Here is a 16,705-nt window from a genome sequence, read left to right on the forward strand (position 1 = left end):
AATCAGAGGCGGGGAATCAGAGGCAGGGAATCAGAGGCCGGGAATCAGATATGGGGAAACAGAAGTGGGGAATCAGAGGCGGGGAAACAGAGGCTGGGAATCAGGTATGGGGAATCAGAGGTGGGGAATCAGAGGCGGGGAATCAGAGCTGGGGAATCAGAGGTGGGGAATCAAAGTTGGGGAATCAGAGGCGGGGACTTAGATATGGGGAAACAGAGGCGGGGAATCAGAGACGGGGAAACAGAGGCGGGGATTCAGATATGGGGAATCAGAGGTGGGGAATCAGAGGCAGGGAATTAGATGTGCGGAATCAGAAATGGGGAATCAGAGGCAGGGAATCAGAATCAGAAGCAGGGAATCAGAGGCCGGGAATCAGAGGCCGGAATCAGATGCCGGGAATAAGAGGTCGGGAATCAGAGGTGGGGAATCAGAGTCCGGGAATCAGAGATGGGGAATCAGAGGCGGGGAATGAGATATGGGGAATCAGAGGCGCGGAATCAGAGGCGGGGAAACAGTGGCGAGGAATCAGATATGGGCAATCAGAGGTGGCGAATCCAAGGCGGTGAATCAGAGCTGGGGAATCAGAGCTGGGGAATCAGAGGCAGGGGATCAAACACGGGGAATCAGAGGCGGGGAATCAGAGCTGGGGAATCAGAGGCGGGGAATCAGAGTTGGGGAATCAGAGGCGGGGAATCAGAGCTGGGGAATCAGAGGTGGGGAATCAGAGTCGGGGAATCAGAGGCAGGGAATCGGATGTGCGGAATCAGAGATGGGGAATCAGAGGTGGGGAATCAGAGGCGGTGAATCTGAGATGGGGAATCAGAGGCGGGGAATCAGAGGCAGGTTATCAGACACGGGGATTCAGAGGCTGGGAATCAGACGGGGGGAATCAAAGGCGGGGAATGAAGCTGGGGAATCAGAGGCAGGGAATCAGAGTTGGGGATTCAGAGGCGGGGAATCAGATATGGGGAAACAGAGGCGGGGAATCAGAGGCGGGCAAACAGAGGCGGGGAATTAGATATGGGGAATCAGTGGTGGGGAATCAGAGGTGGTGAATCAGAGATGGGGAATCACAGGCGGGGAATCAGAGGCAGGGAATAGAACGCGGGGAATCAGAGGAAGGGAATCAGAGCTGGGGAATAAGAGGCGGGGAATCATAGTTGGGAATCAGAGGCGGGGAATCAGATATGGGGAAACAGAGGCGGGGAATCAGGGGCGGGGAAACAAAGGCGGGGAATCAGATATTGGGAATCGGATGTGGAGAATCAGAGGCGGGGAATCAGAGCTGGGGAATCAGAGGCGGGGAATCAGAGTTGGGGCATCAGAGGTGGGGAATTAGATATGGGGAAACAGAGACGGGGAATCAGATGTGCGGAATCAGAGGCGGGAAATCAGAGGCCTGGAATCAGATGCTGGGAATAAGAGGCCGGGAATCAGAGGTGGGGAATCAGAGTACGGGAATCAGAGATGGGGAGTCAGAGGCGGGTAATGAGATATGGAGAATCAGAGGCGGGGAATCAGAGGCGGGGAAACAGAGGTGGGGAGTCAGATATGGGGAATCAGAGGTGGCGAATCAAAGGCGGTGAATCAGAGATGGGGAATCAGAGGCGGGGAATCAGAGGCAGGGAATCAAACACGGGGAATCAGAGGCGGGGAATCAGAGCTGGGGAATCAGAGGCTGGGAATCAAAGTTGGGGAATCAGAGGCAGGGAATCAGATATGGGGAAACAGGGGCGGGGAATCAGAGGCGGGGAAACATAGGCAGGGAATCAGATATGGGGAATCAGAGGCGGGGAATTAGAGTTGGGGAATCAGAGGCGGGGAATCAGAGGCGGGGAAACAGAGGCGGGTAATCAAACACGGGGAATCAGAGGTGGGGAATCAGAGGTTGGGAATCAGAGGCAGGGAATCAGAGGCGGGGAATCAGAGGCGGGGAATCAGAGGCAGGGAATCAGATGTGCGGAATCGGAGATGAGGAATCAGAGGAAGGGAATCAGAGGCGGGGAATCAGATGCGGGGAATCAGAGGCTGGGAATTAGATATGGGGAAACAGAGGCGGGGAATCAGAGGCGGGGAAACAGAGGCTGGGAATCAGATATGGGGAATCAGAGGTGGGGAATCAGAGGTTGGGAATCAGAGGCAGGGAATCAGAGGCTTGGAATCAGATGCAGTGAATCAGATGCGGGGAATCAGAGGCGGGGAATGAGAGCTGGGAATCACAGGCTGGGAATCAAAGTTGGGGAATCAGAGGCAGGGAATCAGATATGGGGAAACAGGGGCGGGGAATCAGAGGCGGGGAAACAGAGGCGGGGAATCAGATATGGGGAATCAGAGGCGGGGAATTAGCGTTGGGGAATCAGAGGCGGGGAATCAGAGGCGGGGATACAGAGGCGGGGAATCAGATATGGGGAATCAGAGGTGGCGAATCAAAGGCGGTGAATCAGAGATGGGGAATCAGAGCTGGGGAATCAGAGGCAGGGGATCAAACATGGGGAATCAGAGGCGGGGAATCAGAGCTGGGGAATCAGAGGCGGGGAATCAGAGTTGGGGAATAAGAGGCGGGGAATCAGAGCTGGGGAATCAGAGGTGGGGAATCAGAGTCGGGGAATCAGAGGCAGGGAATCGGATGTGCGGAATCAGAGATGGGGAATCAGAGGTGGGGAATCAGAGGCGGTGAATCTGAGATGGGGAATCAGAGGCGGGGAATCAGAGGCAGGTTATCAGACACGGGGATTCAGAGGCTGGGAATCAGACGGGGGGAATCAAAGGCGGGGAATGAAGCTGGGGAATCAGAGGCAGGGAATCAGAGTTGGGGATTCAGAGGCGGGGAATCAGATATGGGGAAACAGAGGCGGGGAATCAGAGGCGGGCAAACAGAGGCGGGGAATTAGATATGGGGAATCAGTGGTGGGGAATCAGAGGTGGTGAATCAGAGATGGGGAATCAGAGATGGGGAATCAGAGGTTGGGAATCAGAGGCAGGGAATCAGAGGCGGGGAATCAGAGGCGGGGAATGAGAGGCAGGGAATCAGATGTGCGGAATCGGAGATGGGGAATCAGAGGCAGGGAATCAGAGGCGGGGAATCAGAGGCAGGGAATCAGAGGCCGGGAATCAGATATGGGGAAACAGAAGTGGGGAATCAGAGGCGGGGAAACAGAGGCTGGGAATCAGGTATGGGGAATCAGAGGTGGGGAATCAGAGGCGGGGAATCAGAGCTGGGGAATCAGAGGTGGGGAATCAAAGTTGGGGAATCAGAGGCGGGGACTTAGATATGGGGAAACAGAGGCGGGGAATCAGAGACGGGGAAACAGAGGCGGGGATTCAGATATGGGGAATCAGAGGTGGGGAATCAGAGGCAGGGAATTAGATGTGCGGAATCAGAAATGGGGAATCAGAGGCAGGGAATCAGAATCAGAAGCAGGGAATCAGAGGCCGGGAATCAGAGGCCGGAATCAGATGCCGGGAATAAGAGGTCGGGAATCAGAGGTGGGGAATCAGAGTCCGGGAATCAGAGATGGGGAATCAGAGGCGGGGAATGAGATATGGGGAATCAGAGGCGCGGAATCAGAGGCGGGGAAACAGTGGCGAGGAATCAGATATGGGGAATCAGAGGTGGCGAATCAAAGGCGGTGAATCAGAGATGGGGAATCAGAGCTGGGGAATCAGAGGCAGGGGATCAAACACGGGGAATCAGAGGCGGGGAATCAGAGCTGGGGAATCAGAGGCGGGGAATCAGAGTTGGGGAATCAGAGGCGGGGAATCAGAGCTGGGGAATCAGAGGTGGGGAATCATAGTCGGGGAATCAGAGGCAGGGAATCGGATGTGCGGAATCAGAGATGGGGAATCAGAGGTGGGGAATCAGAGGCGGTGAATCTGAGATGGGGAATCAGAGGCGGGGAATCAGAGGCAGGTTATCAGACACGGGGATTCAGAGGCTGGGAATCAGACGGGGGGAATCAAAGGCGGGGAATGAAGCTGGGGAATCAGAGGCAGGGAATCAGAGTTGGGGATTCAGAGGCGGGGAATCAGATATGGGGAAACAGAGGCGGGGAATCAGAGGCGGGCAAACAGAGGCGGGGAATTAGATATGGGGAATCAGTGGTGGGGAATCAGAGGTGGTGAATCAGAGATGGGGAATCACAGGCGGGGAATCAGAGGCAGGGAATTGAACGCGGGGAATCAGAGGAAGGGAATCAGAGCTGGGGAATAAGAGGCGGGGAATCATAGTTGGGAATCAGAGGCGGGGAATCAGATATGGGGAAACAGAGGCGGGGAATCAGGGGCGGGGAAACAAAGGCGGGGAATCAGATATTGGGAATCGGATGTGGAGAATCAGAGGCGGGGAATCAGAGCTGGGGAATCAGAGGCGGGGAATCAGAGTTGGGGCATCAGAGGTGGGGAATTAGATATGGGGAAACAGAGACGGGGAATCAGATGTGCGGAATCAGAGGCGGGGAATCAGAGGCAGGGAATCAGAATCAGAAGCGGGGAGTCAGAGGCCGGGAATCAGAGGCCTGGAATCAGATGCTGGGAATAAGAGGCCGGGAATCAGAGGTGGGGAATCAGAGTACGGGAATCAGAGATGGGGAGTCAGAGGCGGGTAATGAGATATGGAGAATCAGAGGCGGGGAATCAGAGGCGGGGAAACAGAGGTGGGGAATCAGATATGGGGAATCAGAGGTGGCGAATCAAAGGCGGTGAATCAGAGATGGGGAATCAGAGGCGGGGAATCAGAGGCAGGGAATCAAACACGGGGAATCAGAGGCGGGGAATCAGAGCTGGGGAATCAGAGGCTGGGAATCAAAGTTGGGGAATCAGAGGCAGGGAATCAGATATGGGGAAACAGGGGCGGGGAATCAGAGGCGGGGAAACATAGGCAGGGAATCAGATATGGGGAATCAGAGGCGGGGAATTAGAGTTGGGGAATCAGAGGCGGGGAATCAGAGGCGGGGAAACAGAGGCGGGTAATCAAACACGGGGAATCAGAGGTGGGGAATCAGAGGTTGGGAATCAGAGGCAGGGAATCAGAGGCGGGGAATCAGAGGCGGGGAATCAGAGGCAGGGAATCAGATGTGCGGAATCGGAGATGAGGAATCAGAGGCAGGGAATCAGAGGCGGGGAATCAGATGCAGGGAATCAGAGGCCGGGAATCAGATATGGGAAACAGAGGCGGGGAATCAGAGGCGGGGAAACAGAGGCTGGGAATCAGATATGGGGAATCAGAGGTGGGGAATCAGAGGTTGGGAATCAGAGGCAGGGAATCAGAGGCTTGGAATCAGATGCAGTGAATCAGATGCGGGGAATCAGAGGCGGGGAATGAGAGCTGGGGAATCAGAGGCTGGGAATCAAAGTTGGGGAATCAGAGGCAGGGAATCAGATATGGGGAAACAGGGGCGGGGAATCAGAGGCGGGGAAACAGAGGCGGGGAATCAGATATGGGGAATCAGAGGCGGGGAATTAGAGTTGGGGAATTAGAGGCGGGGAATCAGAGGCGGTGAATCAGAGGCAGGGAATCAAACACGGGAAATCAGAGGCGGGGAATCAGAGCTGGGGAATCAGAGGTGGGATCAGAGTCGGGGAATCAGAGGCAGGGAATCAGATGTGCGGAATCAGAGATGGGGAATCAGAGGTGGGGAATCAGAGGCTGTGAATCAGAGATGGGGAATCAGAGGCGGGGAATCAGAGGCAAGAAATCAGACACGGGGATTCAGAGGCTGGGAATCAGACGGGGGAATCAAAGGCGGGGAATCTGAGCTGGGGAATCAGAGGCAGGGAATCAGAGTTGGGGATTCAGAGGCAGGGAATCAGATATGGGGAAACAGAGGCGGGGAATCAGAGGCGGGCAAACAGAGGCGGGGAATTAGATATGGGGAATCAGAGGTGGGGAATCAGAGGTGGTGAACCAGAGATGGGGAATCACAGGCGGGGAATCAGAGGCAGGGAATAGAACGCGGGGAATCAGAGGCAGGGAATCAGAGTTGGGGCATCAGAGGTTGGGAATTAGATATGGGGAAACAGAGGCGGGGAATCAGAGGCGGGGAAACAGAGGCGGGATATCAGATATGGGGAATCAGAGGTGGGGAATCAGAGGCAGGGAATCAGATGTGCGGAATCAGAGATGGGGAATCAGAGGCAGGGAATCAGAATCAGAAGCGGGGAATCAGAGGCCGGGAATCAGAGGCCGGGAATCAGATGCTGGGAATAAGAGGCCGGGAATCAGATATGGGGATTCAGAGGCGGGGAATGAGATATGGAGAATCAGAGGCGGGGAATCAGAGGCGGGGAAACAGAGGTGGGGAATCAGATATGTGGAATCAGAGGTGGCGAATCAAAGGCGGTGAATCAGAGATGGGGAATCAGAGGCGGGGAATCAGAGGCAGGGAATCAAACACGGGAAATCAGAGGCGGGGAATCAGAGCTGGGGAATCAGAGGCGGGGAATCAGAGTTGGGGAATCAGAGGCAGGGAATCAGATATGGGGAAACAGGGGCAGGGAATCAGAGGCGGAGAAACAGAGGCGGGGAATCAGATATGGGGAATTAGAGGTGTGGAATCAGAGGTTGGGAATCAGAGGCAGGGAATCAGAGGCGGGGAAACAGAGGCGGGGAATCAGATATGGGGAATCAGAGGTGGGGAATTAGAGTTGGGGAATCAGAGGAGGGGAATCAGAGGCGGGGAAACAGAGGCGGGGAATCAGATATGGGGAATCAGAGGTGGGGAATCAGAGGTTGGGAATCAGAGGCAGGGAATCAGAGGCGGGGAATCAGAGGCGGGGAATCAGAGGCAGGGAATCAGATGTGCGGAATCGGAGATGGGGAATCAGAGGCAGGGAATCAGAGGCGGGGAATCAGAGGTGGGGAAACAGAGGCCGGGAATCAGATATGGGGAAACAGAGGTGGGGAATCAGAGGCGGGGAAGCAGAGGCGGGGATTCAGATATGGGGAATCAGAGGTGGGGAATCAGAGGTTTGGAATCAGAGGCAGGGAATCAGAGGCTTGGAATCAGATGCAGGGAATCAGATGCGGGGAATCAGAGGTGGGGAATCAGAGCTGGGGAAACAGAGGTGGGGAATCAGAGTTGGGGAATCAGAGGCGGGGACTTAGATATTGGGAAACAGAGGCGGGGAATCAGAGGCGGGGAAACAGAGGCGGGGAGTCAGATATGGGGAATCAGAGGTGGGGAATCAGAGGCAGGGAATCAGATGTGTGGAATCAGAGATGGGGAATCAGAGGCAGGGAATCAGAATCAGAAGCAGGGAATCAGAGGCCGGGAATCAGAGGCCTGAATCAGATGCCGGGAATAAGAGGCCGGGAATCAGAGTTGGGGAATCAGAGTCTGGGAATCAGAGGCGGGGAAACAGAGGCGGGGAATCAGATATGGGGAATCAGAGTTGGCGAATCAAAGGCGGTGAATCAGAGATGGGGAATCAGAGGCCGAGAATCAGAGGCAGGGAATCAAACACGGGGAATCAGAGGCGGGGAATCAGAGTTGGGGAATCAGAGGCGGGGAATCAGACGCAGGGAATCAATATGGGAAATCAGAGGTGGGGAATGAGTGGTTGGGAATCAGAGGAAGGGAATCAGAGGCGAGGAATCAGAGCTGGGGAATCAGAGGCGGGGAATCAGAATTGGGGAATCAGAGATGGGGAATCAGAGATGGGGAATCAGAGGCGGGGAATCAGACGCGGGGAAACAGAGGTGGTGAATCCAAGATGTGGAATCAGAGGCGGGGAATCAGAGGCAGGGAATCAGACGCGGGGAATCAGAGGCGGGGAATCATAGCTGGCGAATCAGAGGCGGGGAATGAGATATGGGGAATCAGAGGCGGGGAATCAGAGGCGGGGAAACAGAGGTGGGGAATCAGAGGCGGGGAAACAGAGGCGGGGATTCAGATATGGGGAATCAGAGGTGGGGAATCAGAGGTTTGGAATCAGAGGCAGGGAATCAGAGGCTTGGAATCAGATGCAGGGAATCAGATGCGGGGAATCAGAGGTGGGGAATCAGAGCTGGGGAAACAGAGGTGGGGAATCAGAGTTGGGGAATCAGAGGCGGGGACTTAGATATTGGGAAACAGAGGCGGGGAATCAGAGGCGGGGAAACAGAGGCGGGGAGTCAGATATGGGGAATCAGAGGTGGGGAATCAGAGGCAGGGAATCAGATGTGTGGAATCAGAGATGGGGAATCAGAGGCAGGGAATCAGAATCAGAAGCAGGGAATCAGAGGCCGGGAATCAGAGGCCTGAATCAGATGCCGGGAATAAGAGGCCGGGAATCAGAGTTGGGGAATCAGAGTCTGGGAATCAGAGGCGGGGAAACAGAGGCGGGGAATCAGATATGGGGAATCAGAGTTGGCGAATCAAAGGCGGTGAATCAGAGATGGGGAATCAGAGGCCGAGAATCAGAGGCAGGGAATCAAACACGGGGAATCAGAGGCGGGGAATCAGAGTTGGGGAATCAGAGGCGGGGAATCAGACGCAGGGAATCAATATGGGAAATCAGAGGTGGGGAATGAGTGGTTGGGAATCAGAGGAAGGGAATCAGAGGCGAGGAATCAGAGCTGGGGAATCAGAGGCGGGGAATCAGAATTGGGGAATCAGAGATGGGGAATCAGAGATGGGGAATCAGAGGCGGGGAATCAGACGCGGGGAAACAGAGGTGGTGAATCCAAGATGTGGAATCAGAGGCGGGGAATCAGAGGCAGGGAATCAGACGCGGGGAATCAGAGGCGGGGAATCATAGCTGGCGAATCAGAGGCGGGGAATGAGATATGGGGAATCAGAGGCGGGGAATCAGAGGCGGGGAAACAGTGGCGAGGAATCAGATAAGGGGAATCAGAGGTGGCGAATCAGAGCTGGGGAATCAGAGGTGGGGAATCAAAGTTGGGGAATCAGAGGCGGGGACTTAGATATGGGGAAACAGAGGCGGGGAATCAGAGGTGGGGAAACAGATGCGACGAATCTGATATGGGGAATCAGAGGTGGGGAATCAGAGGCAGGGAATTAGATTTGCGGAATCAGAGATGGGGAATCAGAAGCAGGGAATCAGAGGCCGGGAATCAGAGGCCGGAATCAGATGCCGGGAATAAGAGGCCGGGAATCAGAGGTGGGGAATCAGAGTCCGGGAATCAGAGATGGGGAATCAGAGGCGGGGAATGAGATATGGGGAATCAGAGGCGGGGAATCAGAGGCGGGGAAACAGAGGCGAGGAATCAGATATGGGGAATCAGAGGTGGCGAATCAAAGGCGGTGAATCAAAGATGGGGAATCAGAGGCGGGGAATCAGAGGCAGGGAATCAAACACGGGGAATCAGAGGCGGGGAATCAGAGCTGGGGAATCAGAGGCGGGGAATCAGAGTTGGGGAATCAGAGGCGGGGAATCAGAGCTGGGGAATCAGAGGTGGGGATCAGAGTCGGGGAATCAGAGGCAGGGAATCAGATGTGCGGAATCAGAGATGGGGAATCAGAGGTGGGGAATCAGAGGTTGTGAATCAGAGATGGGGAATCAGAGGCGGGGAATCAGAGGCAAGAAATCAGACACGGGGTTTCAGAGGCTGGGAATCAGACGGGGGTATCAAAGGCGGGGAATCAGAGCTGGGGAATCAGAGGCAGGGAATCAGAGTTGGGGATTCAGAGGCGGGGAATCAGATATGGGGAATCAGAGTCTGGGAATCAGAGGCAGGGAATCAAACACGGGAAATCAGAGGCGGGGAATCAGAGCTGGGGAATCAGAGGTGGGGAATCAGAGGTCGTGAATCAGAGATGGGGAATCAGAGATGGGGAATCAGAAGCAGGGAATCAGAGGCCGGGAATCAGAGGCCGGAATCAGATGCCGGGAATAAGAGGCCGGGAATCAGAGGTGGGGAATCAGAGTCCGGGAATCAGAGATGGGGAATCAGAGGCGGGGAATGAGATATGGGGAATCAGAGGCGGTGAATCAGAGGCAGGGAATCAAACACGGGAAATCAGAGGCGGGGAATCAGAGCTGGGGAATCAGAGGTGGGGATCAGAGTCGGGGAATCAGAGGCAGGGAATCAGATGTGCGGAATCAGAGATGGGGAATCAGAGGTGGGGAATCAGAGGCTGTGAATCAGAGATGGGGAATCAGAGGCGGGGAATCAGAGGCAAGAAATCAGACACGGGGATTCAGAGGCTGGGAATCAGACGGGGGAATCAAAGGCGGGGAATCTGAGCTGGGGAATCAGAGGCAGGGAATCAGAGTTGGGGATTCAGAGGCAGGGAATCAGATATGGGGAAACAGAGGCGGGGAATCAGAGGCGGGCAAACAGAGGCGGGGAATTAGATATGGGGAATCAGAGGTGGGGAATCAGAGGTGGTGAATCAGAGATGGGGAATCACAGGAGGGGAATCAGAGGCAGGGAATAGAACGCGGGGAATCAGAGGCAGGGAATCAGAGTTGGGGCATCAGAGGTTGGGAATTAGATATGGGGAAACAGAGGCGGGGAATCAGAGGCGGGGAAACAGAGGCGGGATATCAGATATGGGGAATCAGAGGTGGGGAATCAGAGGCAGGGAATCAGATGTGCGGAATCAGAGATGGGGAATCAGAGGCAGGGAATCAGAATCAGAAGCGGGGAATCAGAGGCCGGGAATCAGAGGCCGGGAATCAGATGCTGGGAATAAGAGGCCGGGAATCAGATATGGGGATTCAGAGGCGGGGAATGAGATATGGAGAATCAGAGGCGGGGAATCAGAGGCGGGGAAACAGAGGTGGGGAATCAGATATGTGGAATCAGAGGTGGCGAATCAAAGGCGGTGAATCAGAGATGGGGAATCAGAGGCGGGGAATCAGAGGCAGGGAATCAAACACGGGAAATCAGAGGCGGGGAATCAGAGCTGGGGAATCAGAGGCGGGGAATCAGAGTTGGGGAATCAGAGGCAGGGAATCAGATATGGGGAAACAGGGGCAGGGAATCAGAGGCGGAGAAACAGAGGCGGGGAATCAGATATGGGGAATTAGAGGTGTGGAATCAGAGGTTGGGAATCAGAGGCAGGGAATCAGAGGCGGGGAAACAGAGGCGGGGAATCAGATATGGGGAATCAGAGGTGGGGAATTAGAGTTGGGGAATCAGAGGAGGGGAATCAGAGGCGGGGAAACAGAGGCGGGGAATCAGATATGGGGAATCAGAGGTGGGGAATCAGAGGTTGGGAATCAGAGGCAGGGAATCAGAGGCGGGGAATCAGAGGCGGGGAATCAGAGGCAGGGAATCAGATGTGCGGAATCGGAGATGGGGAATCAGAGGCAGGGAATCAGAGGCGGGGAATCAGAGGTGGGGAAACAGAGGCCGGGAATCAGATATGGGGAAACAGAGGTGGGGAATCAGAGGCGGGGAAACAGAGGCGGGGATTCAGATATGGGGAATCAGAGGTGGGGAATCAGAGGTTTGGAATCAGAGGCAGGGAATCAGAGGCTTGGAATCAGATGCAGGGAATCAGATGCGGGGAATCAGAGGTGGGGAATCAGAGCTGGGGAAACAGAGGTGGGGAATCAGAGTTGGGGAATCAGAGGCGGGGACTTAGATATTGGGAAACAGAGGCGGGGAATCAGAGGCGGGGAAACAGAGGCGGGGAGTCAGATATGGGGAATCAGAGGTGGGGAATCAGAGGCAGGGAATCAGATGTGTGGAATCAGAGATGGGGAATCAGAGGCAGGGAATCAGAATCAGAAGCAGGGAATCAGAGGCCGGGAATCAGAGGCCTGAATCAGATGCCGGGAATAAGAGGCCGGGAATCAAAGTTGGGGAATCAGAGTCTGGGAATCAGAGGCGGGGAAACAGAGGCGGGGAATCAGATATGGGGAATCAGAGGTGGCGAATCAAAGGCGGTGAATCAGAGATGGGGAATCAGAGGCCGAGAATCAGAGGCAGGGAATCAAACACGGGGAATCAGAGGCGGGGAATCAGAGCTGGGGAATCAGAGGCGGGGAATCAGAGTTGGGGAATCAGAGGCGGGGAATCAGACGCAGGAAATCAATATGGGAAATCAGAGGTGGGGAATGAGTGGTTGGGAATCAGAGGAAGGGAATCAGAGGCGAGGAATCAGAGCTGGGGAATCAGAGGCGGGGAATCAGAATTGGGGAATCAGAGATGGGGAATCAGAGATGGGGAATCAGAGGCGGGGAATCAGACGCGGGGAAACAGAGGTGGTGAATCCGAGATGTGGAATCAGAGGCGGGGAATCAGAGGCAGGGAATCAGACGCGGGGAATCTGAGGTGGGGAATCATAGCTGGCGAATCAGAGGCGGGGAATGAGATATGGGGAATCAGAGGCGGGGAATCAGAGGCGGGGAAACAGTGGCGAGGAATCAGATAAGGGGAATCAGAGGTGGCGAATCAGAGCTGGGGAATCAGAGGTGGGGAATCAAAGTTGGGGAATCAGAGGCGGGGACTTAGATATGGGGAAACAGAGGCGGGGAATCAGAGGCGGGGAAACAGAGGCGGGGAATCATATATGGGGAATCAGAGGTGGGGAATCAGAGGCAGGGAATTAGATTTGCGGAATCAGAGATGGGGAATCAGAAGCAGGGAATCAGAGGCCGGGAATCAGAGGCCGGAATCAGATGCCGGGAATAAGAGGCCGGGAATCAGAGGTGGGGAATCAGAGTCCGGGAATCAGAGATGGGGAATCAGAGGCGGGGAATGAGATATGGGGAATCAGAGGCGGGGAATCAGAGGCGGGGAAACAGAGGCGAGGAATCAGATATGGGGAATCAGAGGTGGCGAATCAAAGGCGGTGAATCAAAGATGGGGAATCAGAGGCGGGGAATCAGAGGCAGGGAATCAAACACGGGGAATCAGAGGCGGGGAATCAGAGTTGGGGAATCAGAGGCGGGGAATCAGAGCTGGGGAATCAGAGGTGGGAATCAGAGTCGGGGAATCAGAGGCAGGGAATCAAATGTGCGGAATCAGAGATGGGGAATCAGAGGTGGGGAATCAGAGGTTGTGAATCAGAGATGTGGAATCAGAGGCGGGGAATCAGAGGCAAGAAATCAGACACGGGGTTTCAGAGGCTGGGAATCAGACGGGGGTATCAAAGGCGGGGAATCAGAGCTGGGGAATCAGAGGCAGGGAATCAGAGTTGGGGATTCAGAGGCGGGGAATCAGATATGGGGAATCAGAGTCTGGGAATCAGAGGCAGGGAATCAAACACGGGAAATCAGAGGCGGGGAATCAGAGCTGGGGAATCAGAGGTGGGGAATCAGAGGTGGTGAATCAGAGATGGGGAATCACATGCGGGGAATCAGAGGCAGGGAATAGAACGCGGGGAATCAGAGGCAGGGAATAAGAGTTGGGGCATCAGAGGTTGGGAATTAGATATGGGGAAACAGAGGCGGGGAATCAGAGGCGGGGAAACAGAGGCGGGAAATCAGATATGGGGAATCAGAGGTGGGGAATCAGAGGCAGGGAATCAGATGTGCGGAATCAGAGATGGGGAATCAGAGGCAGGGAATCAGAATCAGAAGCGGGGAATCAGAGGCCGGGAAACAGAGGCGGGGCATCAGATATGGGGAATCAGAGGTGGGGAATCAGAGGCAGGGAATTAGATTTGCGGAATCAGAGATGGGGAATCAGAAGCAGGGAATCAGAGGCCGGGAATCAGAGGCCGGAATCAGATGCCGGGAATAAGAGGCCGGGAATCAGAGGTGGGGAATCAGAGTCCGGGAATCAGAGATGGGGAATCAGAGGCGGGGAATGAGATATGGGGAATCAGAGGCGGGGAATCAGAGGCAGGGAATCAAACACGGGAAATCAGAGGCGGGGAATCAGAGCTGGGGAATCAGAGGTGGGGATCAGAGTCGGGGAATCAGAGGCAGGGAATCAGATGTGCGGAATCAGAGATGGGGAATCAGAGGTGGGGAATCAGAGGCTGTGAATCAGAGATGGGGAATCAGAGGCGGGGAATCAGAGGCAAGAAATCAGACACGGGGTTTCAGAGGCTGGGAATCAGACGGGGGAATCAAAGGCGGAGAATCAGAGTTGGGGAATCAGAGGCAGGGAATCAGAGTTGGGGATTCAGAGGCGGGGAATCAGATATGGGGAAACAGAGGCGGGGAATCAGAGGCGGGCAAACAGAGGCGGGGAATTAGATATGGGGAATCAGAGGTGGGGAATCAGAGGTGGTGAATCAGAGATGGGGAATCACAGGCGGGGAATCAGAGGCAGGGAATAGAACGCGGGGAATCAGAGGCAGGGAATCAGAGTTGGGGCATCAGAGGTTGGGAATTAGATATGGGGAAACAGAGGCGGGGAATCAGAGGCGGGGAAAAAGAGGCGGGATATCAGATATGGGGAATCAGAGGTGGGGAATCAGAGGCAGGGAATCAGATGTGCTGAATCAGAGATGGGGAATCAGAGGCAGGGAATCAGAATCAGAAGCGGGGAATCAGAGGCCGGGAATCAGAGGCCGGGAATCAGATGCTGGGAATAAGAGGCCGGGAATCAGAGGTGGGGAATCAGAGTCCGGGAATCCGAGATGGGGATTCAGAGGCGGGGAATGAGATATGGAGAATCAGAGGCGGGGAATCAGAGGCGGGGAAACAGAGGTTGGGAATCAGATATGTGGAATCAGAGGTGGCGAATCAAAGGCGGTGAATCAGAGATGGGGAATCAGAGGCGGGGAATCAGAGGCAGGGAATCAAACACGGGAAATCAGAGGCGGGGAATCAGAGCTGGGGAATCAGAGGCGGGGAATTAGAGTTGGGGAATCAGAGGAGGGGAATCAGAGGCGGGGAAACTGAGGCGGGGAATCAGATATGGGGAATCAGAGGTGGGGAATCGGAGGTTGGGAATCAGAGGCAGGGAATCAGAGGCGGGGAATCAGAGGCGGGGAATCAGAGGCAGGGAATCAGATGTGCGGAATCGGAGATGGGGAATCAGAGGCAGGGAATCAGAGGCGGGGAATCAGAGGCGGGGAAACAGAGGCCGGGAATCAGATATGGGGAAACAGAGGTGGGGAATCAGAGGCGGGGAAACAGAGGCGGGGATTCAGATATGGGGAATCAGAGGTGGGGAATCAGAGGTTTGGAATCAGAGGCAGGGAATCAGAGGCTTGGAATCAGATGCAGGCAATCAGATGCGGGGAATCAGAGGCGGGGAATCAGAGCTGGGGAAACAGAGGTGGGGAATCAGAGTTGGGGAATCAGAGGCGGCGACTTAAATATTGGGAAACAGAGGCGGGGAATCAGAGGCGGGGAAACAGAGGCGGGGAGTCAGATATTGGGAATCAGAGGAGGGGAATCAGAGGCAGGGAATCAGATGTGTGGAATCAGAGATGGGGAATCAGAGGCAGGGAATCAGAATCAGAAGCAGGGAATCAGAGGCCGGGAATCAGAGGCCTGAATCAGATGCCGGAAATAAGAGGCCGGGAATCAGAGTTGGGGAATCAGAGTCCGGGAATCAGAGGCGGGGAAACAGAGGCGGGGAATCAGATATGGGGAATCAGAGGTGGCGAATCAAAGGCGGTGAATCAGAGATGGGGAATCAGAGGCCGAAAATCAGAGGCAGGGAATCAAACACGGGGAATCAGAGGCGGGGAATCAGAGCTGGGGAATCAGAGGCGGGGAATCAGAGTTGGGGAATCAGAGGCGGGGAATCAGACGCAGGGAATCAATATGGGAAATCAGAGGTGGGGAATGAGTGGTTGGGAATCAGAGGAAGGGAATCAGAGGCGAGGAATCAGAGCTGGGGAATCAGAGGCGGGGAATCAGAATTGGGGAATCAGAGATGGGGAATCAGAGATGGGGAATCAGAGGCGGGGAATCAGACGCGGGGAAACAGAGGTGGTGAATCCAAGATGTGGAATCAGAGGCGGGGAATCAGAGGCAGGGAATCAGACGCGGGGAATCAGAGGCGGGGAATCATAGCTGGCGAATCAGAGGCGGGGAATGAGATATGGGGAATCAGAGGCGGGGAATCAGAGGCGGGGAAACAGTGGCGAGGAATCAGATAAGGGGAATCAGAGGTGGCGAATCAGAGCTGGGGAATCAGAGGTGGGGAATCAAAGTTGGGGAATCAGAGGCGGGGACTTAGATATGGGGAAACAGAGGCGGGGAATCAGAGGCGGGGAAACAGAGGCGGGGAATCAGATATGGGGAATCAGAGGTGGGGAATCAGAGGCAGGGAATTAGATTTGCGGAATCAGAGATGGGGAATCAGAAGCAGGGAATCAGAGGCCGGGAATCAGAGGCCGGAATCAGATGCCGGGAATAAGAGGCCGGGAATCAGAGGTGGGGAATCAGAGTCCGGGAATCAGAGATGGGGAATCAGAGGCGGGGAATGAGATATGGGGAATCAGAGGCGGGGAATCAGAGGCGGGGAAACAGAGGCGAGGAATCAGATATGGGGAATCAGAGGTGGCGAATCAAAGGCGGTGAATCAGAGATGGGGAATCAGAGGCAGGGAATCAAACACGGGGAATCAGAGGCGGGGAATCAGAGCTGGGGAATCAGAGGCGGGGAATCAGAGTTGGGGAATCAGAGGCGGGGAATCAGAGCTGGGGAATCAGTGGTGGGGATCAGAGTCGGGGAATCAGAGGCAGGGAATCAGATGTGCGGAATCAGAGATGGGGAATCAGAGGTGGGGAATCAGAGGCTGTGAATCAGAGATGAGGAATCAGAGGCGGGGAATCAGAGGCAAGAAATCAGACACGGGGTTTCAGAGGCTGGGAATCAGACGGGGGTATCAAAGGCGGGG

Source organism: Narcine bancroftii, chromosome 7 (assembly GCF_036971445.1).
Source record: "Narcine bancroftii isolate sNarBan1 chromosome 7, sNarBan1.hap1, whole genome shotgun sequence".
In the NCBI taxonomy this organism is placed as follows: domain Eukaryota; kingdom Metazoa; phylum Chordata; class Chondrichthyes; order Torpediniformes; family Narcinidae; genus Narcine; species Narcine bancroftii.